Genomic DNA, 26,225 nt, shown 5'->3' on the forward strand with positions numbered 1-26,225 from the left:
TCTCTACTAAAAATACAAAAAATTAGCTGGGCGTGGCAGCGGGCGCCTGCAGTCCCAGCTACTTGGAAGGCTGAGGCAGGAGAACGGCGTGAACCCGGGAAGTGGAGCTTGCAGTGAGCCGAGATTGAGCCACTGCACTCCAGCCTGGGCGACAGAGTGAGACTCCGTCTCAAAAAACAAAAAACAAAAAAAAATTTATAAATGTAGGTGTATGAGGGTGGGGGCAGGGAGCTCCAATTTTTCAGATAGATAAACCTGGGAGGTATTCTGCGAATTTCTTGGAGATCCCATTTCCCTGCAGGAAACTCAATAAAGTACCTATCATCGGCTTTTCCTAACTCCCCAATTCATTCTCCCCCTTCCCTCACTTCTTCTTGAAATTATCTCTAAAATAAACCAACTTTGGCAAATCCCTGTCTCAATCTCTGCTTTAAGAGGAGTCCAGGCTGGGCACAGTGGCTCACATCTCTAATCCCAGCACTTTGGGAGACCAAGGTGGGAGGATCGCTTGAAGCCAGGAGTTAGAGACCAGCCTGGGCAACACAGTGAGACTTCGTCTCTACAAAAAAATTAAAAACTAAAAAATTTTGCCGGGTGTGGTGGCTCATACCTGTAATCCCAACACTTTGGGAGGCAGAGGCAGGCAGATCACCTGAGGTCCAGAGTTCAAGACCAGCCTGGCCAACATGGCGAAACCCCATCTCTACTAAAAACACAAAAATTAGGCTAGGCACAGTGGCTCACGCCTGTAATCCCAGCACTTTGGGAGGCTGAGGAGGGTGGTTCATGAGGTCAGGAGTTCAAGACCAGCCTGGCCAAGATGGTGAAATCCCATCTCTACTAAAAATACAAAAAATTAGCTGGGCGTGGTGGTGGGCATCTGTAATCCCAGCTACTCAGGAGGCTGACGCAGAGAATTGCTTGAACCCAGGAGGCGGAGGTTGTAGTGAACTGAGATCGCACCAATGCACTCCAGCCTGGGTGACAGAGCGAGACTCCCTCTCAAAAAAAAAACAAAAAACAAATAAAAACAACCAGGTGTGGTGGTACGCACCTGTAATCCCAGCTACTCAGGAGGCTGAAGCAGGAGGATCACTTGAACCCAGGAGGTAGAGGTTGCAGTGAGCCAAGATCGTGCCACTGCACTCCAGCCTTAGACACAGAGTGAGACTCCATCTCAAAAATAAATTTAAAAAAAAGGTTGGGAGCAGTGGCTCATGCCTGTAATCCCAGCACTTTGGAAGGCCAAGGCGGGCGGATCACAAGGTCAGGAGATTGAGACCATCCTGGCTAACACCGTGAAATCCCATCTCTACTAAAAGATACAAAAAATTAGCCAAGCATGGTGGCACGTGCCTATAGTACCACCTACTCGGGAGGCTGAGGCAGGAGAATCACTTGAACTCGGAAGGCAGAGGTTGCAGTGAGCTGATATCACACCACTGCACTCCAGCCTGGGTGACAGAGTGAGACTCCATCTCAAAAAAAAAAAAAAAATTTATTGGCTTATCTTTGATGCTGTATAAAAGAAAAAATATATATTTACATATATATATTTAAAAATTAATGGGCATGGTGGTACGTGCCTGTAGTCCCAGCTACTTGGGAGGCTGAGGTGGGAAGACTGCTTGGGCTCAAGAGGTTGTGAGGCTACAGTAAGCTATGACTGTGCCACTGCACTCCAGCCTGGGCAACAGAGCAAACCTCTTTTTCTGTTTTTTAGGGGAAAAAAAAAAAAGGAGTCCAAAGACATTATTTCAAATTTTTCAGAATAACGTGTTAGGGCCCTGACATTGCCCAAAGACAACCAAATATTTCATTCCTTCAGTATCATTATTAATTCAGAGTCATAAATATTTTGCTTGTATCAATTTTTTTAGATGCTCAAATTGTCCCATCTTTGGCCAACAAAACGGCCTCTTCACGTTGGCTCCTTCATCTTTTGATGTTACTCCAATAATATTTGTGAATACTTCTGCTTTCTGTTATGGTGTGATATTCTAGGTCTAGCTTGTATGTTTCTTGTCCCCGTCTTTAATCGGCCTTATCAACATGGATCCTTGATCCCTTTTAGTCAGAAAAAGTACAGAGAGACTACAATCTGGTCACTAGAGGCGCTCATCGTTATTAAATTGGTCACTGCTTCCAAGCCAGAGCTAGAAAATACACTTGGAAAGAAAATAAACCATGCATTCATACTGATTATTTCCAACTCAAATTTTGGATGACTAGAATTTCTCAGAAAGTCTCTTATATTTGTATATTTTCTTCCACTAAAAACTCTGACAAAAGATAGAAGAACAAAAAAAAAGTGCTTTATGTTTATTATCTCATTTAGCCCTCAGAGTCTGCATTTTACAGATTAGGAAACAAAGGCAGAAGTAATTTAATTCGTCTGAATACACACACAGCTACTGTGTGGCAGGATCAGAATATATATTTGAGCATTCTGGCCCCAGATTCTATCCTCCTAACCATACTCTATTCGGTCTTACTGATTTCACTTATAATCCAACCAATAGCATAATCATATCAAATAACTTCAGAAAAAAGTACAGATTGCATATTAAATTCAAAAGATAAAAATATATGCTAATCCTAAGCAATATTTTCCCTTTACACCTTAGCTTTAAACCACAATAACTTACATTTGGCAACTCAATATTGAAATTAAGTGGACAAGCTGACATATTAATACCAAGAAAGGAAGAAGAGAGGTAAGGCAACTATGAGGAAAACACAACTACTTAGTTGCCTCAAGGTATTATAAAGATTATATACACAGGCACTTCAGGTACTTCTGAAGCTAGTCATATCAAGTCCCAATGCAAGACACAAAACTGTATTAGACCTGCAACCTTTCATCCAAATTACCTGTAAGTCCTGGATGCACCTTTATCTTATTCCTCTGGAAAAGGCTCTGTCTCAGCCCTTTCCTTCTATCAACACTTACATACAAATCAAGTAGGAATCACTGCTTTCCTACTTTATAAGACAGATACTGATATAATGCTGCTAACACCAGCTGATGATAGGAGGAGAAAACTAAGTCTAACTTGTAACATGTTCTTCTTTGCGTTTTTTTTTTTTTTGAGATGGAATCTCACTCTGTCGCCCAGGCTGGAGTGCAGTGGTGCGATATCGGCTCACGGCAACCTCCACCTCCCAGGTTCAAGCAATTCTCCTGCCTCAGCTTCTCCAGTAGCTGGGATTACAGGTGCACGCCACCAATGTCCAGCCAATTTTTTGTATTTTTAGTAGAGACGGGGTTTCACCATGCTGGCCAGGCTGGTCTCAAACTCCTGACCTCGTGATCCGCCCGCCTTGGCCTCCCAAAGTGCTGGGATTACAGGTGGGAGCCACCACGCCCAGCTGCCTTATTTCTTATGCAAAAAAACTGGAACACAAGGTTCGGATTTGGACTGGTATTTTCACGTGAAAAGCCAAGCCTTGTGGCTCAAAGCAGTCTAGTGCAGGCTTTCCAACCCGCCACTTGGTGGCACTCTGTACTGGCTGCAAATTTTCATTCTAGCTGTGCTGAACTGAACCTATGTCCAAAGAGGACTTCATTCAGCCTGGCTAATTTCAATATGGCTATATTGTAATTACACGTATTCTTTCTTGGTTTATGCAGTTAAGAATTAGCTCTTTAAAAGGTCAACCTCAATTTTCAAGTTTAATACTGTACTCCAAGTAAATACTTGGGAAAATGATCAGTCTTACATTCCTGGTCTAAGTGTCAACTGGCATAACTATGCCTCATTGCTGACTTGGCAGTGTCTTATCCTCTAACTCAAGAATTATCTCTCTTACATCATTTCCTCAGGTTAAGTTGTAACATGCTCAAAGGCTTAGCTGTCTGTAAATAGGGAGAACTAGGAAGAACCTAGAGGTCCAGGAAAAAGGGATTCAATTACAACACACAGAATGAAATCTCATGGAGACATTATAAATATGAAAGAATATTTAATGAGGACATGTGCCTGTGACACTATTCACTGAAAAAAGTGCATCACTAAAAGAGAACATGGAATATGATCTCATTTTAAAATATGTGTTATCACAAAAAGAACATTCCAACCAGGAACAAAATGTACGTATCTGTACATACACATGAACATTAACAGAAATAAGGAAGGGAGAGCATTAAGATACTGACCATGATGAGACCTGGCTGGTAGAATCATCGGCAGTTTTCCATTTCTTCCAGCCTTTGTGTTTTATAAAATGAACTTTACTAGTTGTTGAGGGGAAAATAAGCTATTATTTCTAGCCAGCAGTATAATATCAGAATGAAACCAAGAGGAAAACAATTCTAGATTCCAACAGTTCTAACTAGCTCTGTGACATCGGTTCTCCCTCCCCATATAAAATTCCTATAGATTTTATATAGCAGAAGAAACTAGATACTTTAGGTCAGTCTTAAATAAATATCTGTAAAAGTGGAAAGGAGGAAACATGACTTAGGAATAACACAGGCAGACCCAGGTCAAAAATCCCTATGAAAGATGGAATTGCATCTAGTGAATTGACAGAGCGTCACAGGTACTCTAAAGAAAAGCATACTTACTGCAACAGTTAAAAAGAATGCCAGATTCTAGTGAACTAAATAGTGGATGGAGGAAGGAAGGGAAAAAACAAAAAAAAAGATTAAGTACAAGGTCCCCTACACTGTAAAAGTAAAGAGATGTCCTTCAAGTATGGTCTGAGAACCACCTATGTTAGAATCAACACAAGGGACTAACTGAAATGCAGATTGCAGGGCCGCAACACAGACTTAAATCATAATTTCTGGGGGTGGGGCAGGGGAACTTGGCCACACGCACACACACACACACTCTCTCTCTCTCTCTCTCTCTCTCTCTCTCTCTCATGGATTGGTGGCCACTGTGGTATAGTTAACAGGGCAAGTCTCAAAGGCAAAATTATTTGCTTCATTCACTGTTGCATATTCCATTGGTTAGCAGATTGCTTAGCTCATCTCAGGCAATTATTCAATATTACTTAAACAATGAGCAAGGGAACAAAGTCTTTTAACATCACAGTTCTAAGTGAGAATCTAAACATGGTTTTTTCCATCATCCCCAGCTCCCAGATCTCCATGGTAACAGCTATGTTTTAGTCCTGTTAACTAAAACAGAGGTATATTTTATCTTTTACATTTGCACATCTTATCTCCATCTATATAGAACAGTCTGACAGCCAGACGTGCATGGATGAAAACTTGACTGACGCCATGGGTATGCACTGGAAGAGTCCAAAAAAGACTCAATGTTTTTCTACGTACTCTCTTACTACTATTGTTTGCTTGCATTTACACACTGCCATGTATTTCTTTTAGAAGATTAAATGTTCCTTGAAGAAACATAGTCAAAGTTTTTACACTCCTTAGGATATGTGCAAGTTAGGAAAACCTAACACTGTTCGAAAGATAATTGATACAGGTACACATCACCACACTGGGCCTTTGTTTTACTTCTTAATGTGACTACTAGAAGGGCACACACATCTTCATATAGAATGTCAAACAGGAAAAAAACAAAAAAACAGGGCACAAACTAATCCTTGATCCCTAAATAATCAAAGATTTTTATAGTCTTCAAACGGAGATTTTAACTAAATGTGCTTAATTTTTTAATTTTTTAAAATTATTATTATTATTATTTTTGGAGACCAGGTCTCGCTCTGTTGCTCAGACTGGAGTGCAAATGGCATGATCTCTGCTCATTACAGCCTCAACCTCCGAGGTTCATGCAAGCCTCCTGCCTCAGCCCCTCGAGTAGCTGGGACTACAGGCATGCATCACACCCAGCTAATTTTTGTATTTTTCGTAGAGCTGTGGTTTCACCATGTTGCCGAGATTGGTTTTGAACTCCTGGGCTCAAGCAATCCACTTGCCTCAGCCTACCAAACTGCTAGGATTATAGGCATGAGCCCTTGCGCCCAGTCTGTAAATGTGCCTTTAAACTAAAAAGTCACCACCAGTATTACAACCACAGAAACACACACAGTTCAACAGTTACTATTTAAACAAAAGCCTCATTGCCTGTATGACCTAAAAGCATAGCTCTTTCAAAAGTCTTAATATTAACACAATATAGTAAATTGCACATATCTTCCTTAAAAATTACAGTGGTAACAAGGGAATAAAGAACTTGGTATAAAACCTCTAATATGCTTGTGTCACATTGAAAATTAATTATTCCCATATTTTTCCACAAGCTAAAATTAGCTTTATAAATATCATTACTTTTTCCAGCAACAAGATATTTTTAAAAAGTGATTTTAGAAACCGTACATCTTAAACTGCTCTGTCCAATAAAGAAGTCACTAGCCACATGTGTCTAACTACTTGCAATGTGGCTAGTCTGAATTGAATTGTTCTGTAAGGATAAAATACAGATGCTGAAGATTCAATACCAAAAAAAGCAAAATTTCTTAACAATTTATTATACTGTTACATTTTAGATATATTAGGTTGTATATAATAACAATTTTTTTTTTTTTTTTTTTTTTTTTTTTTGAGAGAGGGTTTTGCTCTCTCGCCCAAACTCTAGTGGCACGACCATAGCTCACTGCAGCCTCAACCTCCTGGGTTCAAGCAATTCTCCCACCTCGGCCTCCCAGTCAGCTAGAACACAGGCACACATCACCACACTGGGCCTTTGTTTTACTTAATGTGGCTACTAAAAGGTTAAAATCATATATATTTAGTTCATGTATTTCTATTGAACAGAGCTTATCTAAAACTAATTGATTAAATTTAATTTGTTTGTCAAGGGAATTTGAAGAACAATCAAGAAAAAGTTTTAGGCCAGGCGCAGTGGCTCATGCCTACAATCCCAGCACCTTGGGAGGCCGACGCGGGAGGATCATCTGAGGTCAAGAGTTCAAGACCAGTCTGGCCAACATGGCGAAACCCATCTCTGTTAAAAATACAAAAATTAGCCGGGCATCATGGTGGCATGTGCCTGTAATCCCAGCTACTTGGGAGGCTGGCGCAGGAGAATCACTTGAACCTGGAAGGCAGAGGTTACAGTGAGACAAGATTGTGCCACTGCATTCCAGCCTGGGCGACAGAGTGAGACTCTGTCTGGAAAAATTAAAATAAAAAAAAAGAAGAAAAAGTTTTATATGGAATACTTATTTTCCACATAAAAGTGAGCGTCGCTAAGTGAACTGTACCTGCAAGAAGAGGTGTTTTAAGATGACTAAACTTTTAAAACTGCCGTATTTTGAATACGGGTTATGTATACATTAACAGTTTTTATTTCACATTACTGCTAAGTGGATGTGGTTCTTAGACAAGGCAGATCCTTGGATTTGTTTTTGTTTGTGGGAAAGTTGCAGTTGATCATTATCAAATTATACCATCTTCTCATCAACTTTAGAAACTATAATAATCTCATCACCTGAAAGCTTGAAGACTGTTTCCCAGAGGTGGAGTTATACAGCCAGACTTGTTTATATTTCCATTTTTAATGTTTTCTACAAGTAGGCAAAGAAAATAAGCAAATAATCGTGCACAAGAAACTCATTAAGTATGAGAATTCTCAGTTTCATGCACTCTGAGAACTCCAATGTATCAAGAAAACAAAACAGGTTGACAAGTTTGATCGAAATATTTCTGCCTGACATTCCTCATCCTAGGTAACTCAATCCTTTCTTTTCTCCCAAGATATAATTTTACTAGGCTTTGTAGATAACCCTTCTCCTAGCAGAAAGCATAATGCAAATGCAATAATACATTACCAGTCTCCCATAGTAGCAAATTGTTCCTGCTTACTAAGCTCTTTTTCCTTCTAGTAAGATAGAATAGGTATGTTTACTACACTTAAGGACAAACAAGTTAAAAAAAAACTTCCACTTAAGTGCAACATGCTTCCCCATCTATATCAATATTTTCCCAAATTTGAACTCAGTCACATTAATCCATCATTTCCTTGAATGAATAAAACCTTGGACAAAGTATTAAAATCTTCCCGTTTCTCACCTATGACATATTTGCCAATTAAACACAAAAATCCTGAAAATGGGCCGGGCGTGGTGGCTCATGCCTATAATCCCAGTACTTTGGGAGGGGGAGGCAGGCAGATCACGAGGTCAGGAGATGAGACCAACCTGGCTAACATGGTGAAACCCCGTCTCTACTAAAGGTACAAAAATTAGCCAGGCGTGGTGGCGGGTGCCTGTAGTCCCAGCTATTCGGGAGGCTGAGGCAGAAGAATCACCTGAATCTGGGAGGCAGAGGTTGCAGTGAACTGAGATCGCGCCATTGCACTCCAGTCCGGGCGACAGAGCAAGACTGTCTCAAAAAAAAAAATCCTGAAAATGATGAAGTCTCTAGACCTATTGTGTCCTCTGAGAACAGAATTACACATAAAATTATACCACAAAAATACTGTCAGCAACATCCAGACCTGGGAAACTCTCCAGCACAAACATCTAAGGTTTTTTTGTTTTGTATTTTTCTTTTTTTTTTAGTCTGGCTCTGCCGCCCAGGCTGGAGTACAGGGGCATGATCTCAGCTCACCGCAACCTCTGCTTCCTGGGTTCAGGCGATTCTCCTGCTTCAGCCTCCCGAGTAGCTGGGATTACAGGCGCCCACGACCACGCCCAGCTAATTTTTTTGTATTTTTAGTAGAGACGAGGTTTCACCACGTTGGCTAGGATGGACTCGATCTCCTGACCTCATGATCCGCCTGCCTCAGCCTTCCAAAGTGCTGGGATTACAGGTGTGAGCCACAGCGCCTGGCCTTTTTTTTTTTTTTTTTTTTTTTGAGACAGTCTCACTCTGTAACCCAGGCTGGAGGGCTGGAGGGCAGCGGTGTGATCTCAGGTCACTGCAACCTCCACTTCCCAGGTTCAAGAGATTCTTGTGCCTCAGCCTCTAGAGTCACTGGAATTACAGGTATGTGTCACCATGCCCAGCTAATATTGTAGTTTTAGTAGAGATAGGGTTTTACCGTGTTGGCCAGATTGGTCTGGAATTCCTGACCTCATGTGATCCACCCACCTCGGCCTCCCAAAGTACTGGGATCACAGGCATGAGCCACCACGCCCGGCCAACATCTAAATTTTTTAACAAATAAATTTCAAAGTGAAAAAAGGAGGGGGGAATCCTTGACATTAAGAAAACAAACTTAAAACCTATCAACCAATCATAATGGAAGAAACTTCTTTAAATCCCAATTCAAATACAATGGAAAAAACTAATCAGGAAAACTGCAATATTTAATATCAGTGAGTTAGTGTCATGTTTTTAAATATGTAATGATATTGTCTATGCTTTTTAAAAGTCTGTCTTTTAGAGATACATGCTGAAGAATTAGGAATGTAAAAAGCTTGCTATCTTCAATTTGTTTTGAAATAATTTGGGGAGGTGTGGCATTGAGGCACAGAGACGAACCAAAGCCAGTCATCATTTGGTGATTCTTGAAGTTAAGTGATCAGTATAGGAAGATTTATTATACCATTATCCCCACTGTGGTACTTTTAAAATTTTCACTGTTTTTCCCTACTCTCTTAAATTTAGAAGTCATAATCTATACAAATGTTAAATTCCATTAAAATCAAACTCTGGGCTTGTTAGTACCAAGAAGGAAGTTTTAAGAGAAAAATATAATTTAACTTTACATGACTATCTGGTAGTAAAGAGATGTTAAATATTTGCCATGCACAAAATCTGAGATGACATAAGCACTTCCTATACCGCAAAAAAAAACTAGAATTTTTTTAAGATTGTTGCATTAGACAGTGTTAAATCTCCTTCCTTTGCCTAGGAGAGTACATTTGGATTCATTTTGCTGCAGTAACTACAGTATAACTTCAAATATAGGATATTAGCCAGGCCCGGTGGCTCACATCTGTAATCCCAGCACTTTGGGGGGCTGAGGTGGGTGGATTACCTGAGGTCAGGAGTTCAAGACCAGCCTGGCCAACTGGGTGCAACCCTGTCTCTACTAAAAATGCAAAAATTAGCCAGGCATGGTGGTGGTGTGCGCCTGTAGTCCCAGCTATTTAGGAGGCTGAGGCAGGAGAATTGCTTGAACCCAGGAGGCAGAGGCTGCAGTGAGCCTAGATCGCGTGACTGCACTCCAGCCTGGGCAATAGAGCCAGACTCTGTCTCAAAAAAAAAAAAAAAAAAAAAAGAAAAGCAAATATAGGATACTTTCTAAAGTTTGTTATATAACTTAATGCATATTAATAAAATTATCTGCCAGGCGTGGTGGCTCATGCCTGTAATCCCAGCACTTTTCGAGGCAGAGGCACGTGGATCACCTGAGGTCAGGAGTTCGAGACCAGCCTGGCCAACACGGTGAAACCCCGTCTCTATTAAAAATACCAAAACTAGCCAGGCATGGTGGCAGGCACCTGTAATCCCAGCTACTCAGGGGGTTGAGGCAGGAGAATCTCTTGAACCCGGGAGGCGGAGGTTGCAGTGAGCCAAGATCGCGCCATCGCACTCCAGCCTGGGGGACAAGAGCAAGACTTGGTCTCAAAAATAAAACAAACAATCTGGACCGTTCACTTAAATGTAATCCTTTGTTACATTAAGACAATTCTGCACAATTCACATTTATGCCAATTCTGATGAAAGCAGAAGAGCTGCTGTAAATGAAAGGTTACATCTTTTAGCCAGCAAAACAAAGTCATTAACATACAGGAAGCTTAATCATTTCCAGATTATTTCTGCCACAACTGCAATTTAACAATAAACTTTAAAATTTCACCAATATTCAGAACAAAAGTAAAAAACTATTCAGTGACTCCTTATGGGTAAAGCCATACCAAGTACTTGAAATCCATTTCCACTGTACCCTTACACCAAACAAGTGAGGTCAATTTAAGACTCCCATTTTACAGATTAAGGAAATAGCCTCAAAGGATTATTTTAACCAATGTCAAAAAGCAAGTCAACGAACAGCCACATTCAAACTCACACCTCCAATGTCCATGCTACGTCTACCTTTATCTTAGAGGTACACTATCTGGCTTCTGTGTAAATAAAACCCACTTACACAGATATTCAGGAAAATTGTTCAATATAATAACAACATGAATCCCAATCTCCTGGGGGAAACACTAGAAATTATCTAACTTACTTTCAAATTTTAATTTTTTTGAGACACAGTCTCACTCTGTTGCCCAGACTGAAGTGCAGTGCCACCATCTCAGCTCACTGCAACCTCCACCTCCCAGGTTCAAGTGATTCTCCTGTCTCAGTCTCCCAAGTAGCTGAGATTACAGGCACCCACCACCATGTCTGGCTAATTTCTGTATTTTTCGTACAGACAAGGTTTCTCCATGTTGGCCAGGTTGGTCTTGAATTCCTGAGCTTAAGTAATCTGCCCCCTTGGCCTTCCCAAAGTGCTGGAATTATGGGCATGAACCACCAAGCCACTACACTGGACCACATACAAATTTTATAAAGGTCACATCAACATAGATCATTTCAAGGCAAATATCCAACCTCAGACACCATCTAAGATAAATAAGGCAAATAAGTACACTAACTGACAATAAAAGATTCAGTGCATATGTTGTTTCAAGAAGTTCCCTTTGACCAGCCTGGGTAACTTAGCAAGACCCTGATTCTATTTTTAAAAATTTTTTTAATTCCTTTCTACTGGGAAGTCATTTCAAGGACCCCACATGCTTATAATGGTTGTTAAGCTGATAAAATAATCTTTAAAAGTTTAGTTAAATAAATTTAGTTATAATAACCCTAGTTGTGGTCGTTTAAAACTTCAGTAACTATGTCACACTTCCAGTTAAATTACATTCTCAGAAAAGATGACAGATTTCCAGTAAAAATGATGGTAAAATCTACTTAATAAACTTGTAAGACTGAGATGCTAAGAAAATTCAATGATTCGGCTGGGTGCGGTGGCTCACACCTGTAATCCCAGCACTTTGGGAGGCCGAGGTGGGCGGATCACCAGGTCAGGAGATCGAGACCATCCTGACTAACACAGTGAAACCCCATCTCTACTAAAAATACAAAAAATTAGCCGGGCGTGGTGGTGGGCACCTGTAGTCCCAGCTACTTGGGAAACTGAGGCAGGAGAATGGCGTGAACCTGGGAGGCGGAGCTTGTAGTGAGCTGAAATCCAGCCACTGCACTCCAGCCTCGGAGACAGCGAGACTCCGTCTCAAAAAAAAAAAAAAAAAAAAAAAATTCAATGATTCTCCTTTCCACCATTATAGCTGTTAAAAATGTTACGTATTTTTCAATTTCAATTTAAAAAGTTACATGTTTAGGCCAGGCACAGTGTCTGACCCCTGTAGTCTTAATATTTTGGGAGGTTGAAGCAGAATCACTTCAGTCCAGGAGCTAAAGACCAGCCTGGGCAACAAAATGAGACCTCATCTCTACAAAAACTTTAAAAATTAGCTGGGCACAGTGGCATGCACCTGTAGTCCCAGCTACTCAGGAAGGCTGAGGCAAGAGAATCCCTTAAGCCCAGGAGTTTGAGGCTGCAGTGAGCTATGATACCACCACTGCACTCCAGCCTGGGGACAGAGACCTTGCCTCAAAATAAAAAAATAAAATAAAAAGTGACATGTTTAAACTCTGTGCCCTATGATAATGTAGGTTGTGATATCATGCTTATAATCAGTGTGATTACACAACACACACTACCCCTATGACTTAACACATAACCAACCAATCTCACAGAGGATACAAGTCTCTCAAAGGAAGAAACTCTTGGTCTCCCTTCCAACGCTGATATAATTGGTCAAAATGTTTAACATAAACAAAGAAACTTGGGTGGGTGGGGGCACCAAGCACCAAAGATAGAAACAAATGGCTCTCACCTTTGCATAATACCCACACTCAATAGTACCCAGAGCACACCAACCTGCCCTCGGGCTTTCTCTATAACAGAACCACAAAAATTTACAATGGCCCTTTCCTCTCTGCCAAACCTTCTAGCTCTTTTTTGAAAGCTTTACAATTAGTGGTTGAGCACGGTGGCTCACACCTGCAATCCCAGCACTTTGGGAGGCCGAGGTGGGCAGATCACGAGGTCAGGAGATCGAGACCATCCTGGCTAACACGGTGAAACCCCATCTCTACTAAAAATACAAAAAATTAGCTGGGCGTGGTGGCACACACCTGTAGTCCCAGCTACTCAGGAGGCTGAGGCAGAAGAATCGCTTGAACCCAGGAGGCAGAGGTTGCAGGTGCAGTGAGCCAAGATCATGCCACTGCACTCCAGCCTGGGCAACAGAGAGAGATTCTGTTTCAAAACAAAGCTTTATAATTTGAAAAAACATCATAGATTAAATCTGTTTTTAACAATCTATATATGGCCGGGCGCGGTGGCTCAAGCCTGTAATCCCAGCACTTTGGGAGGCCGAGACGGGCGGATCACAAGGTCAGGAGATCGAGACCATCCTGGCTAACCCGGTGAAACCCCGTCTCTACTAAAAAATACAAAAAACTAGCCGGGCGAGGTGGCGGGCACCTGTAGTCCCAGCTACTCGGGAGGCTGAGGCAGGAGAATGGCGTAAAGCTGGGAGGCGGAGCTTGCAGTGAGCTGAGATCCGGCCACTGCACTCCAGCCTGGGCGACAGAGCAAGACTCCATCTCAAAAAAAAAAAAAAAAAAAAAAAAATCTATATAAGGTTTTACACTTCAGTGGGATGGGCCCTTGTAAAAATGTTGAAATCAGTGTTTTGGAAATGCGTAAGCTTTAAAAATGTGTTACACAGCCAAGTACTTTAATAACTGCCTGCAACAGACTAGTAGAAACAAGCGCAAACATAAGCTATCCGGACAGACTGTCTACTGGGGGAGCGGCACACCAGGACTCCAACACACCCCTAACCACCAGCCACCTGTCCACGTATCAGGTCATTTTTATTTTTACACAGGCTCTACGAGGGCTACAGAAGGACCTAAGTCAAAGTTTTAGCTTTTTTCTAAGAGGTCCCACATCATATACATACACAAATTTAAGCCTACTCTACTGACGATTAAACCTTGAACACAAGAATACAATATCAGTTACAAGCATTTGGGATTATGAATCCCTCCTCTATAGATTTATCTATCAGACATCATTTAGTTAATTACCTCTATGTTTACAACTTTAGGTATCCTGGGACTTGGGAAGGCTTTAAATACATAAATAACTAAAAAATTAGTTGCAAAAATCCTACTAGCAGAAAAGAATAGGAAGTAATATACTGGAAGTATTTTTTGGTCTACCATTTCAAGAGCCTGTATATTCAGAGTCATGACAGTTATGAGACTGAATAAATAGCATCAAAACCACCAGATCTGATTTACTCCTAACAAGACACACATCTTAAGGTGGGAGGATCGCTTGAGGCCAGGAGTTCAAGACCAGCCTGGGCAATACAGTGAGATCACATCTCTACAAAAAATAAAGACACATACGTTAAGACCAGGCAATGGTGGCTCACACCTGTAATCCCAGCACTTTGGGAGGCCAAGGTGGGCGGATCACGAGGTCAAGAGATCGAGACCATCCTGGCCAATATAGTGAAACCCCATCTCTACTAAAAATAGAAAAATTAGCTGGGCTTGGTGGTGTGCGCCTGTAGTCCCAGCTACTTGGGAGGCTGAGGCAAGAGAATCGCTTGAACCTGGGAGGCAGAGGTTGCAGTGAGCCAAGATCACGCCACTGCACTCCAGCCTGGGGACAAGAGTGAGACTCCGTCTCTTAAAAAAAAAAAAAAAAAAAACACACATGTTAAAATTCTGTAGATTTAGGGAAAAAACAAAAAAAAGACTTGCAGAACCTTAACTGCTCCCACCTCTTCCAGAAATTACCTAATCAGAGAGTGTGAAAACTCAGTCCAGCTAAGCATTTAAAGTGACTGCCAATTATGACAGTGGTTAAAAATATTATACTTATATCATTCACATAAAGCTGTTTTTAAGTTGAATAAGTACTATAAAATGTTAATTTTTCTGGCTGGACGGGGTGGCTCACACCTGTAATCCCAACACTCTGGGAGGCAGAGGCGGGTGGATCACCTGAGGTCGGGAGTTCGAGACCAGCATGGCCAACATGGAGAAACCCCGTCTGTACTGAAAATACAAAAATATTAGCTGGGCGTGGTAGCGCATGCCTGTAATCCCAGCTACTCGGGAGGCTGAGGGATGAGAATCACTTGAACCCAGGAGGAGGCAGAGGTTGCAGTAAGCCAAGATTGTGCCATTGCACTCCAGCCTGGGCAACAAGAGTGAAACTCGGTCTCAAGAAAATTTTTTAAAAAGTTAATTTTTCTCTTTTAAAATTGTAAGTTAATGCTTTTCTGTCTCCCTAGCACCTGGGCATAATGGATGTCATTGGCAGGGCTCAAAACATAAGTTGAAAGAAAATGAAACTTCAAATAAGCAATAGAAATCAAACTGCAAACATCAACAACGTTAAATTGTAATCCCTTAAGGCAGATTTATCAGTTGTGTACAGATTAATGTCATCTTAGGTTTTATGCAAAGTCAATAATATAGAATAACATTCCTTTTTTTTTTTTTTTTAGATGGAGTCTTGCTGTCGCCCAGGCTGGAGTACACTGGCCTGATCTCAGCTCAGTGCAACCACCGTCTCCCGGGTTCAAGCAATTATCCTGCCTCAGCCTCCCAAGAAGCTGGGATTACAGGTGCCCACTACCACACCCGGCTAATTTTTGTATTTTCAGTAGAGACAGGGTTTCGCCATGTTGGTCAGGCTGGTCTCAAACTCCTGACTTCAGGTGATCCACCCACTTCGGCCTCCCAGCTGGGATTACAAGCTTGAGCCACCGAGCCCAGCCTGTTTCCTTCATTTTTAAAATAACAAGAAATAACATATTATACTCAGACTTTGCAGAGACCAATCTCTAGATTTTAAGGAGTTATAGTTTCAATTTTAATTTATAAATATTCATTTTAGATGTTTTGATGTTATTTTACTAAAATGTCCATCTAGTCCTTTGATAAATTCAGAGATTTATGGTGGCAGTACGTAAACCAAATTAAAATGTACTATAAAACCAGGTAACTAGAATTTTATGTTTAATCAAACCATTTGGAAGCAGTTTTGTGAAATTTCAGTATCTTAAATTATACTGGCATTAAGCTTATTTTGAAAAAGTTAAATATTAATACTGAAACACAAATCATCCACAACCAAAAGTAAAATATATCAATCAGCTCTACATATTTAAACATTACTGTGATTTTTTTTTTTTTTTTTTTTTTTTTGAGACAGTGCCTTGCTCTGTCACCCAGGCTGGAGTGCAGTGGTGCCATTTCGGCTTACTGCAAACTCCGCCTCCCGGGTTCCGGCGATTCTCCTGCCTCAGCCTCCTGAGTAGCTGGGATTACAGGCATGCGCCACCACTCCCAGGTCATTTTGTATTTTTAGTAGAGACAGGGTTTCTTCATGTTCATCAGGCTGGTCTCGAACTCCCAACCTCAGGTGATCCACCTGCCTCGGCCTCCCAAAATGCTGGGATTATAGGCATAAGCCATTGCGCCTGGCCTATTTTTGTATTTTTTAGTAGAGACGGGGTTTCGCCATGTTGACCAGCCTGGCCAACATTGTGAAACCCCATCTCTACTGAAAACACAAAAATTAGCCAGGTGTGGTGGCAAGCACCTGTAATCACAGCTACTCAGGAAGCTGAGGCGGGGGAATCTCTTGAACCTGGAAGGCAGAGGTTGCGGTGAGCCGAGATGGCACCACTGCACTCCAGCCTGGGCTACAGAGTGAGACTCCATCTCAAAAAACATAATAATAATAAGGAAAAATAAAAAATAAAATATGCAAGATTTTCTGGGCTGGGCGCAGTGGCTCACGCCTATAATTTCAACACTTTGGGAGGCCAAGGAGGGCAGATCACGAGGTCACGAGATTAAGACCATCCTGGCTAACATGGTGAAACCCCATCTCTACTAAAAATACAGAAAATTAGCCAGGCATGGTGGCACACGCCTGTAATCCCAGCTACTTGGGAGGCTGAGGCAGGAAAATCACTTGAACCCAGGAGGCGGAGGTTGCAGTGAGCCAAGATCGCGCCACTGCACTCCTGCCTGGGAAACAGAGGGAGACTTGTCAAAAAAAAAAAACAAAACACAACACCATTAGAATTAAATTTAGAGCACTGAACATGTTCCAGTTAATACAATGTGTCATGCATATGCTATTTAAAAAGACTGCTCTGAGGTTTTCAGAGGTTTGGGGGTTTTGTTCTTTTTTTATTTTTGGTTAAACGTTGCACAACACATTTCTTCTTTCCATCATAATTGGGGTAAACCACATGCTGGAGTTTCCTGAAAATCAGAAAAATCTTTAACAAGCACTAATAATGAAACCTAAGATATTATTAATATCCTATCAATGACAAGATATTTAAATATGTTACAATGTATTATTGGCCCACATATGGGTGAATATACTCCTAAATCAAGTCCACTATTTTAATAGTATTTAACATATCACATTACTGTAATTATTCCCTATCCCACCTTCCAAAGAACCTTTAAAATTGCTTTTTAGGTCAGGTGCGGTGGCTCACACCTGTAATCCCAGCACTCTGGGAGGCCAAAGCGAACGTATCACTTGAGGCCAGGAGTTCAAGACCACCCTGGCCATCATGGTAAAACCCCCGTCTCTACTAAAAAATACAAAAAGTAGCTGAGCATGGTAGTGGGTGCTGGTAATCCCAGCTACCTGGGAGGCTGAGGCATGAGAATCACTTGAACCTGGGAGGCGGAGGTTGCTGTGAGTTCAGATTGCACCACTGCACTCCAGCCTGGGTGACAGAGCAAGACTCTGTCTTTTAAAAAAAAAAAAAAAAAATTGCTTTTTAAAACAGTGAGGTATTTGGGTTCAGTGGCTCATGCCGGTAATCCCAGCAATCTGAGACCGAAGCAGGAGGATCACTTGAAGCAGGAGATGGAGACCCGTTTGAACAACATAGAGTTACCATCTCTACTAAAAATTTAAAAAGGAAACAATTAACCAGGTGTGGTCTCAGCTCCTCAGGAGGCTGAGGTGGAAGGATCACTTCAGCCCAGAATTTAGAGGCTGCACTGAGCTATGTTCATACCGCTGCATTCCAGCCTGGGGGGCAGAGTGAGACCCTATCTCTAAAAACAACAATAAATAAAACAGTAAGCTGTGGCGCTAAGTTGTATTTTTTATTTAAAAAAGCATACATTCATAGATGCTCACATATACATGCAAATGTTCCCTAAAGGAACACAATAAACTGCACAGTAGCTGCATTTAAGGAAGGAGAAAAATAAATTATTTAAATTTTGCCATGTGCACTATTTTTCTAAAACCTTCCAAGCTTTTTAATTAATTTAGAAAAAACTACTTTTACTTAGTTCCTGTGGGTGTTTTGTATACAGTATAACTAAGTATTACTTAGTTCCTATGGGTGTTTTGTATACAGTATATAGTATTACTTAGTATAACTAAGTAAAACTGCTTTTACTTAGTTCCTGTGAGTGCTTTTTGTATACAGAAAACAGCTTAAGATTCCATTAGATTTGTTTCGGTATGTACATTATTCATCAAGAGACCTAAGAATAGATAGGAACGCTGAAGAAGGGTATAACAATGCTTTACCAATATTGTTATAGATAGCACATCAAAATGCAAGAGACTGGGGAAAAATGCATGATCATGAGCTAAAGTTAGACTGGTATGGAAAAAATAACCTGCAGGTGATTAACAATGACCATAAATGACATATACAACATATAATAGTTATGTTTAAGTAGAGGGCAGTATCTGAATTTAAGGCAATGCATCATGTATATGAACAACGAATGACCTTACTTTCACTAGTTGTAAGGTATCCCCAGAAAGTATCAGATTTATTACATTTAGGTAGATAAGTCTGTAGTAAGTATAAAGCTGCTCGTCTAAAATGAAGCACAAAACAAATTAAAAGAAAAAATAAAATGAAGCACAAGCAAAGATTTCATCTTTGAAATTAGATGATCATAATCTTTGGACATTAGATGGTCATAATCATCTTTCCATCTGTGCTGAATCATTGCCTTCAGAATACCACCACCATGTTAATACACTTGCCTTTGGAAAACCTCATTTCCACAGTCCGAGCAATAAAATAACAACTGTAACATGTTATAATCTATGCAATAAGATTCCATGAGTCTAATATTAAAATAAACAAAGTAAATTGGGGAAAGTAAAGTTTATTCCAAATAGTAAGTGTAGACGCCCAGCGTGGTGGCTCACACGTGTAATCCCAGCATTATGGGAGACCAAGGTGGGTGGATTACCTGAAGTCAGGAGTTTAAGACCAGCCTGGCCAACATGACGAAACCTCATCTCTACTAAAAATACAAAAAATTAGCTGGGCATGGTGGCAGGCACCTGTAATCCCAGCTATTCGGGACGCAGGAGGATCATTTGAGTCCAGGAGGCAGAAGTGGCAGTGAGCCGAGATGGCACCACTGCACTGCTGCCTGGGCGACAGAGCAAGACTCTGTCTTGAACAAAATAAAAAACAAATAATAAATGTAGAAAAAACAGAAGTAGAAAGCCACCACCATTTGACAGCCACTATAGTAGCAGTGACAGCTGCTGACAAGAATCATCAATGGGTGCTAAAATTAGTGACAGTATTATGAGAGACATAATCTTTACATTGTCTCAAAATATCTCCCCACAAAGTTCTTATTAGGAAGGGAAAAAAAAAGTAACTTTATCCTGAAGAAACCTGGCAGAGACTACTTAACCAATTGGTCAAAGTTACCACCACTACTGGAACAAAAATCAATAAGCACTATGTGCCTCTAGGTGAGGTGCACTGAAAGCAGTATCACTTCTGAGGAATTCCATCAAAAATGCCTCACCTGGTGCCAGGCGTGGTAGCTCACGCCTGTAATCCTAGCACTTTGGGAGGCTGAGGCAGGAGGATCACTTGAGGTCAGGAGTTCAAGACCAGCCTGCCCAACATGGTCAAACCGCATGGTGATACGGTTTTTCAGATTTTAGAATCTATCTAAAAATAGATTCATCCTGCTCATGTCTATTTGTTTTCAGCAGTCCTTAACTATTTATTCTAAATGCTTTATCTTTTTAAAAATTTTAGAGAGAGGGTCTCTGTTGCCCAGGCTGGAGGGCAGTAGCACAATCACAGCTCACTGTGGCTCACTAGGCTCAAGCAATCCTCCCACCTCAGCCTCCCAAGTAGCTGGGACTACAGGCATGCACCATCACATTTGGCTAATTTTTTATTTTTTGTAGAGATGGGGTCTCACTATATTGCCCAGGCTGGTTTTTTTGTTTTGTTTTGTTTTGTTTTCTGAGGTGGAGTCTCATTCTATCACCCAGGCTGGAGTGCAGTGACCTGATCTCGGCTCAGTACAGCCTCCACCTCCTACATTCAAACGATTCTCGTGCTTCAGCCTCCTGAGTAGCTGGGAGCACAGGCACACAACACCACACCCGGCTAATTTTTTTTTGTATTTTTGGTAGAGATGGGGTTTTACCATGTTGGCCAGGCTGGTCTTGAACTCCTGACCTCAAGTGATCTGCCCGCTTTGGCGTCCCAAAGTGCTGGAATTATAGGCGTGAGCCACTGCATCCAGCCACCCAGACTGGTCTTGAACTCCTGGGCTCAAGCAATCCTCCGGGCTGCAGTTTCCCAAAGTGCTGGGATTACAAGACTGAGACATCACACCTGGCAATATTTTATCTTTCATACACTTAGATTTTTCTTCTTTTTATTTAGAATTTCTGACATTTTTTCATTTGCTTCTCTATACCGATTATCTTTTTTTTTTTCCCCCATATTGACTTCCCTATTGAGGCTAATATGCCATGGAATTGCATAAAATCCTCACTTGCTCTTGTTATTATGTAAATACATATTTTCAAGAATACCTGATACAGACCAGGCACGGTGGTTCACGCCTGTAATCCCAGCACTTTGGGAGGCCAAGGCAGGTGGATCACGAGGTCAGGAGATCCAAACCATCCTGGCTAACACAGTGAAACTCCATCTCTACTAAACATACAAAAAATTAGCTGGGTGTGCTGGCGGGTGCCTGTAGTCCCAGCTACTCGGGAGGCTGAGGCAGGAGAATGGTGTGAACCCAGGAGGCAGAGCTTGCAGTGAGCCGAGATCGCGCCACTGCACTCCAGCCTGGGTGACAGAGCAAGACTCCATCTCAAAAAAAAGAAAAAAAAAGAATATATATATGTGTGTGTGTGTGTGTGTGTGTGTGTGTGTGTGTGTATGTATATATGTGATACTTTTTTTTCCCTTTTTTTTTTTTTTTTTTTGAGAGAGTCTCACTCTGTCGCCCTGGCTGGAGTGCAGTGGTGCAATCTTGGGTCACTGCAAACCTCCGCCTCCCAGGCTCAAGAGATTCTCGTGCCTCAGCCTCCTAAGTAGCTGGGACCACAGGCATGCACTACCACACCCGGATCACTTTTTGTATTTTTAGTAGAGACGGGGCCGGGGGGGGGGGGGTTTTTAACTCTATTGGCCAGACTGGTCTCAAACTCCCGGCCTCAAGTGATCGACGTGGCCACCTCAGCCTCCCAAAGTTCTGGGATTAAAGGCATGAGCCATTACACCCAGTCACTTGATCTAATTTCAAACCACACATTAGAGTGGAGCAGCCATTCTCAAAGTATGGTATAAGGAATCCCTGACACACTTTCAGGAAGTCTAAGAAGTTAAGACTATTTTCCTAATAACACTAAGATGTTATTTGCCTTTTCTGCTGTGTTGTATTTGCACTGATAGAGCAAAAGCAATGATTAGTAAAGCTGCTGGTCCTTAGCATGAAGCAACACAGTGGCACTGAACTGTACTAGTAGTCACTGTATTCTTTTTTTTTTTTTTTTTTTTTTTTTTTTTTTTTTTTTTTTTTGAGACGGAGTCTCGCTCTATTGCCCAGGCTGGAGTGCAGTGGCCGGATCTCAGCTCACTGCAAGCTCCGCCTCCCGGGTTCACGCCATTCTCCTGCCTCAGCCTCCCGAGTAGCTGGGACTACAGGCGCTCGCCACCTCGCCCGGCTAGTTTTTTGTATTTTTTTAGTAGAGACGGGGTTTCACCGTGTTAGCCAGGATGGTCTCGATCTCCTGACCTCGTGATCCGCCCATCTCGGCCTCCCAAAGTGCTGGGATTACAGGCTTGAGCCACCGTGCCCGGCCCATCACTGTATTCTTCGCTGGCATTTGCAGTGAAGAATTATGCAAACTGTTTAAAAATGTCCTAATCTCAACCCTTGAGTATACATCCTTTTATGATCTATATGAAGAAAAGGGAAGTATGCATAAAGCACTTCTGCTACCTATCCCGGCTGTCTGCACAAAAAGCACTGTGCAGTTGTTTGAGGTGCAAGACGAACCACTTATGCACCGTTTCTACCTGAAGGAACTACAAGCAAAATGTAGTCACTTAAAAGCTTGAGTATCTGGCAGATATTTTCTCAAAAAGGAATAAAATGAGTCTGTCACTTCAGGTAAAACTATTTTCCTGAAGTATTTGTTGCCAAATAACTAAATTTGAGCTTTAAAGTAAAAACTAGTATTTTGAAAAGCTTCTATCTATTACCAATAAGCTTTGACAGCCTCCCAATCCTCGTGGATAAAGATCCTTTCCAAGTATAAGAGAATCAATGTATTTTTTTTTTTTGTAACAAGTACAAAAAAAATTCACTGATATTTCAGATTCCACAATGAAACTAGCCTTTAAAAAAACGCCACTAACTTGGTGTTACAGCTCTTTTAGAATCTGTCCAGCAGGTGGTTTCCCGGTCTTTACCAGTAAGCCCCCACCCCTGCACATCTGCAAAAAACCTACCACTTGTAGCTGGGTGCAGTGGCTCACGCCTGTAATCCCAACACTTCGGGGAGGCTGAGACACAATGATCACTTACTTGAAGCCCAGGAGTTCAAGACCAGTCTATGCAACATAGTGAGATCCTGTCTCAATTTAAATTAAAAAAGGAACTTTTTTTTTTAACTCTCCCTTGTCATATTTCGATGTAGGACCAAAGAATATCTGTAATTATTTATACTCCTTCCTTTTCTAACTACATATCCGTATGTGGCTGGATTTTCTTCATATGCTTCAATCAAAACAATACATGACAAGAAACGGAATGCAGTAGTAGTTACGAGTTCCCAGTTGCCTCTTAGGCCAAAGAAACTTACAAAAATGAAAAACAGTTCTCTTAAGTTTTTTAGGGCCAGACATGGTGGCTCACGCCTCTAATCTCAGTACTTTGGGAGGCTGAGGTGGGCGGATCACTTGAGGTCAGGGGTTTGAGAACAGTTTGGCCAACATGGTGAAACCTGGTCTCTACTAAAGGTACAAAAACTAGTCAGGTGTGGTGGCGCACGCCTGTAGTCCCAGCTACTCGGAAGGCTGAGGCAGGAGAATCACTTGAACCCAGAAGGCGGAGGCTGCAGTGAGCTGAGATTGCATCACTGCATTCCAGCCTGGGCAACAGAGCAAGACTCTGTCTCAGAAAAAGAGTTTTTTAATTGAAAATTTTATGTTAACATGTAATGGGTTTATTATAAAACCTCTATCATTCCAGGAGGCTGAGGCAGAAGAATCGCTTAAACCCAGGAGGTGGACGAGATTGCACCATTGAACTCCAGCTTGAGCAACAATAGCTAACCTCCATCTCAAAAACAAAACAAAACAAAACAAAACAAACCTCTATCATTCCTTATAACTGCTACAAAATATGCCACAGAATATATTGTTAGGGCTGGGTGCAGTGGCTCATGCCAGTAATAATAACACTTTGGGAGGCCAAGGCGGGCAGATCATTTGAGGTCAGGAATTCGAGACCAGGCTGGCCAACATGGTGAAACCCCATCCTACTAAAAATACAAAAATTAGCCTGGTACGGTGGCAGGTGCCTATAATCTCAGTTACTCAGGAGGCCAAGACAGGAGAATCACTTGAACACAGGAGGCAGAGGTTGCAGTGAGCCAAGATTATACCACTGCACTCCAGCCTGGGTGACAGAGCAAGAAAAAAAAAAAAGGGAATATATGGTTAGAATAGGGTATGTTTTCTTTTTTCCTTTTTTTTTGGTTTTGTTTTTTGAGGCGGAGTCTCACACTGTCGCCAAGGTTGGAGCACAGTGGCGTGATACCGGCTCACTGCAAACTCCACCTCCTGGGTCCACACCATTCTCTTGCTCCCGAGTAGCTGGTACTACAGGTGCCCACCACCACACCCAGCTAATTTTTTGTTTTTAGTGGAGATGGGGTTTCACCATGTTAGCCAGTATGGTCTCCATCTTCTGATCTCGTGATCCACCTGTCTCAGCCTCCCCAAGTGCTGGGATTATAGGCGTGAGCCACCATACCAGGCCAGAACAGGGTATGTTTTCTTTTGATGGCCATTTAGGTTATTTCCTATTTTTAACTATTAAACAATACGGAAAAAACACTTATGTCTTTTTGCCAAGTATGTCTTTGTAACAGAATACTACAAGTGAAATTGCTGTTATGGAGAAAGGCATTAAACATGCCTCAAAGTTACAAATAGTTGAACATTATTTTAAAGTGCTTATTCTTTCCTTTTAAACATGGGTTCCGCCAGGCATGGTGGCTCACACCTGTAATCCCTAACACTTTAGGAGGCTGAGGTGGGTGAATCACAATGTCAGCAGTTCAAGACCAGCCTGGCCAACATGGTGAAACTCCATCTCTATTAAAAATACAAAAAATTAGCTGGGCGTGGTGGCAGGCACCTGTAATCCCAGCTACTCAGGAGGCTGAGGCGGGAGAACTGCTTGAACCCAGGAGGCGGAGTTTGCAGTGAGCTGAGATCATGCCATTGCACTCCAGCCCAGGCAACAGTGTGAGACTCATCTCAAAAAAAAAAAAAAAAAAAAAAAAGTGGGGGCGGGGGCAAGCGCAGTGGCTCACACCTGTAATCCCAGCACTTTCAGAGGCTGAGGCGGGTAGATAACAAGGTCAGGAGATTGAGACCATCCTGGTTAATATGGTGAAACCCCATCTCTACCAAAAATACAAAAATTAGCCAGGCATGGTGGCACAAGCCTGTAGTCCCAGCTACTCCAGAGGCTGAGGCAGGACAATCGCTTGAACCTGAGAGGCAGAGGTTGCAGTGAGCTGAGATCACGGAACTGCACTCCAGGCTGGTGACAGAGCTAGACTACATCTAAAAAAAAATACCATGGGTTCACCGGGCGCAATGGCTCACGCCTGTATACCCAGCATTTTAGGAGGCTGAGGCGGGCAGATTACTTGAGGTCAGGAGTTCAAGACCAGCCTGGTCAACATGGTGAAACTCCGTCTCTACTAAAAATACAAAAATTAGCTGGGTATGGTGGTACCGGCCTGTAATCCCAGCTACTCAGGAGGCTGAGGCACAAGAATCCCTTACCCGGAAGGCGGAGGTTGCAGTGAGCAGAAGGTTGCAGTGAGCCGAGATCATGCCACTGCACTTCAGCCTGGGTGACAGAGCAAGACTCTGTCTCAAACAAACAAACAAAAATAAGTAAACATGGGTTCTTGCTGCCTTACACAGGATGGTCTCCCAAAGTGCTGGAATTACAAGCATGAGCCAAGCACCCTGGCCTTAAAGCACTTTTAACAAAAAGAAAAAAGGAAGGACTCTTAGTATTGTCTTCCTTTACAAAAATTTCCTTTCTACAACTCAAAGATAGGCAATTACAAAATGTCCCAAACAGTAAAATTAGAGCCAGAGATCTTTTTTGCTTGAAAAGTAGACAATAGTGTTAGTTTCAGATTATCTGTACGATACCTGTTAAAATGTGACGTGTAATATAGCATAACCTAAGAATTCTGTGTTTTATGGACTCCCACCTACTAGAGACCACTTTTACCAATTCCTGCTTGGCAATTTGGATGGAGCTCTTTTACAATACTGCTGGTTAAAACTGTGCTTACAGATGACACAAAGCCATGAGGACTGGGTTGTTTTCCATGACACTTAGTTGAAAGGTATTCTCATTTTAAGTTCTAATAGATACTGCCAAATAGTGTGCCAAGAAATCTTTGCCAATGTACTCTCTAGCTATATGAGTGGCCATGCCTCCACAACCTTGCCAACACCAGATACTGCCAATCTTATTCATTTTTCTCCAACCTCATAGGCAAAAAAAGGTCATTATAGTTGGTACTTCCCTAATAACTAGTTAGATTAGGGTTTTGTTTGTTTTGTTGTTGCTTTTTGAAATAAGA

General features: G+C 41.7%; 1 protein-coding gene and 1 non-coding gene across 3 annotated transcripts in view; one reads left to right on the forward strand and one right to left on the reverse strand.

The window, feature by feature from the left end:
* IGF2BP3 (insulin like growth factor 2 mRNA binding protein 3) overlaps positions 1 to 26,225 on the reverse strand; it is a 153,815-nt gene that overhangs the window by 110,492 nt on the left and 17,098 nt on the right. The window contains exon 1 of one of the 2 annotated variants that reach the window (XM_050783130.1): positions 4,160 to 4,272. The exons of the other annotated variant lie outside the window; for it this stretch is intronic. The gene's annotated coding sequence lies outside the window, so the exon portion shown is untranslated. Of the gene's footprint in view, positions 1 to 4,159; positions 4,273 to 26,225 lie in introns of those variants that run through there. 2 annotated transcript variants of the gene reach the window in all.
* LOC126951808 (U7 small nuclear RNA) lies at positions 22,739 to 22,803 on the forward strand. The gene has a single exon (XR_007724663.1). It is a non-coding gene; the product is annotated as a U7 small nuclear RNA (small nuclear RNA).

The sequence above is a fragment of the Macaca thibetana genome, chromosome 3 (genome assembly GCF_024542745.1).
Source record: "Macaca thibetana thibetana isolate TM-01 chromosome 3, ASM2454274v1, whole genome shotgun sequence".
NCBI classification, from domain to species: Eukaryota; Metazoa; Chordata; class Mammalia; order Primates; family Cercopithecidae; genus Macaca; species Macaca thibetana.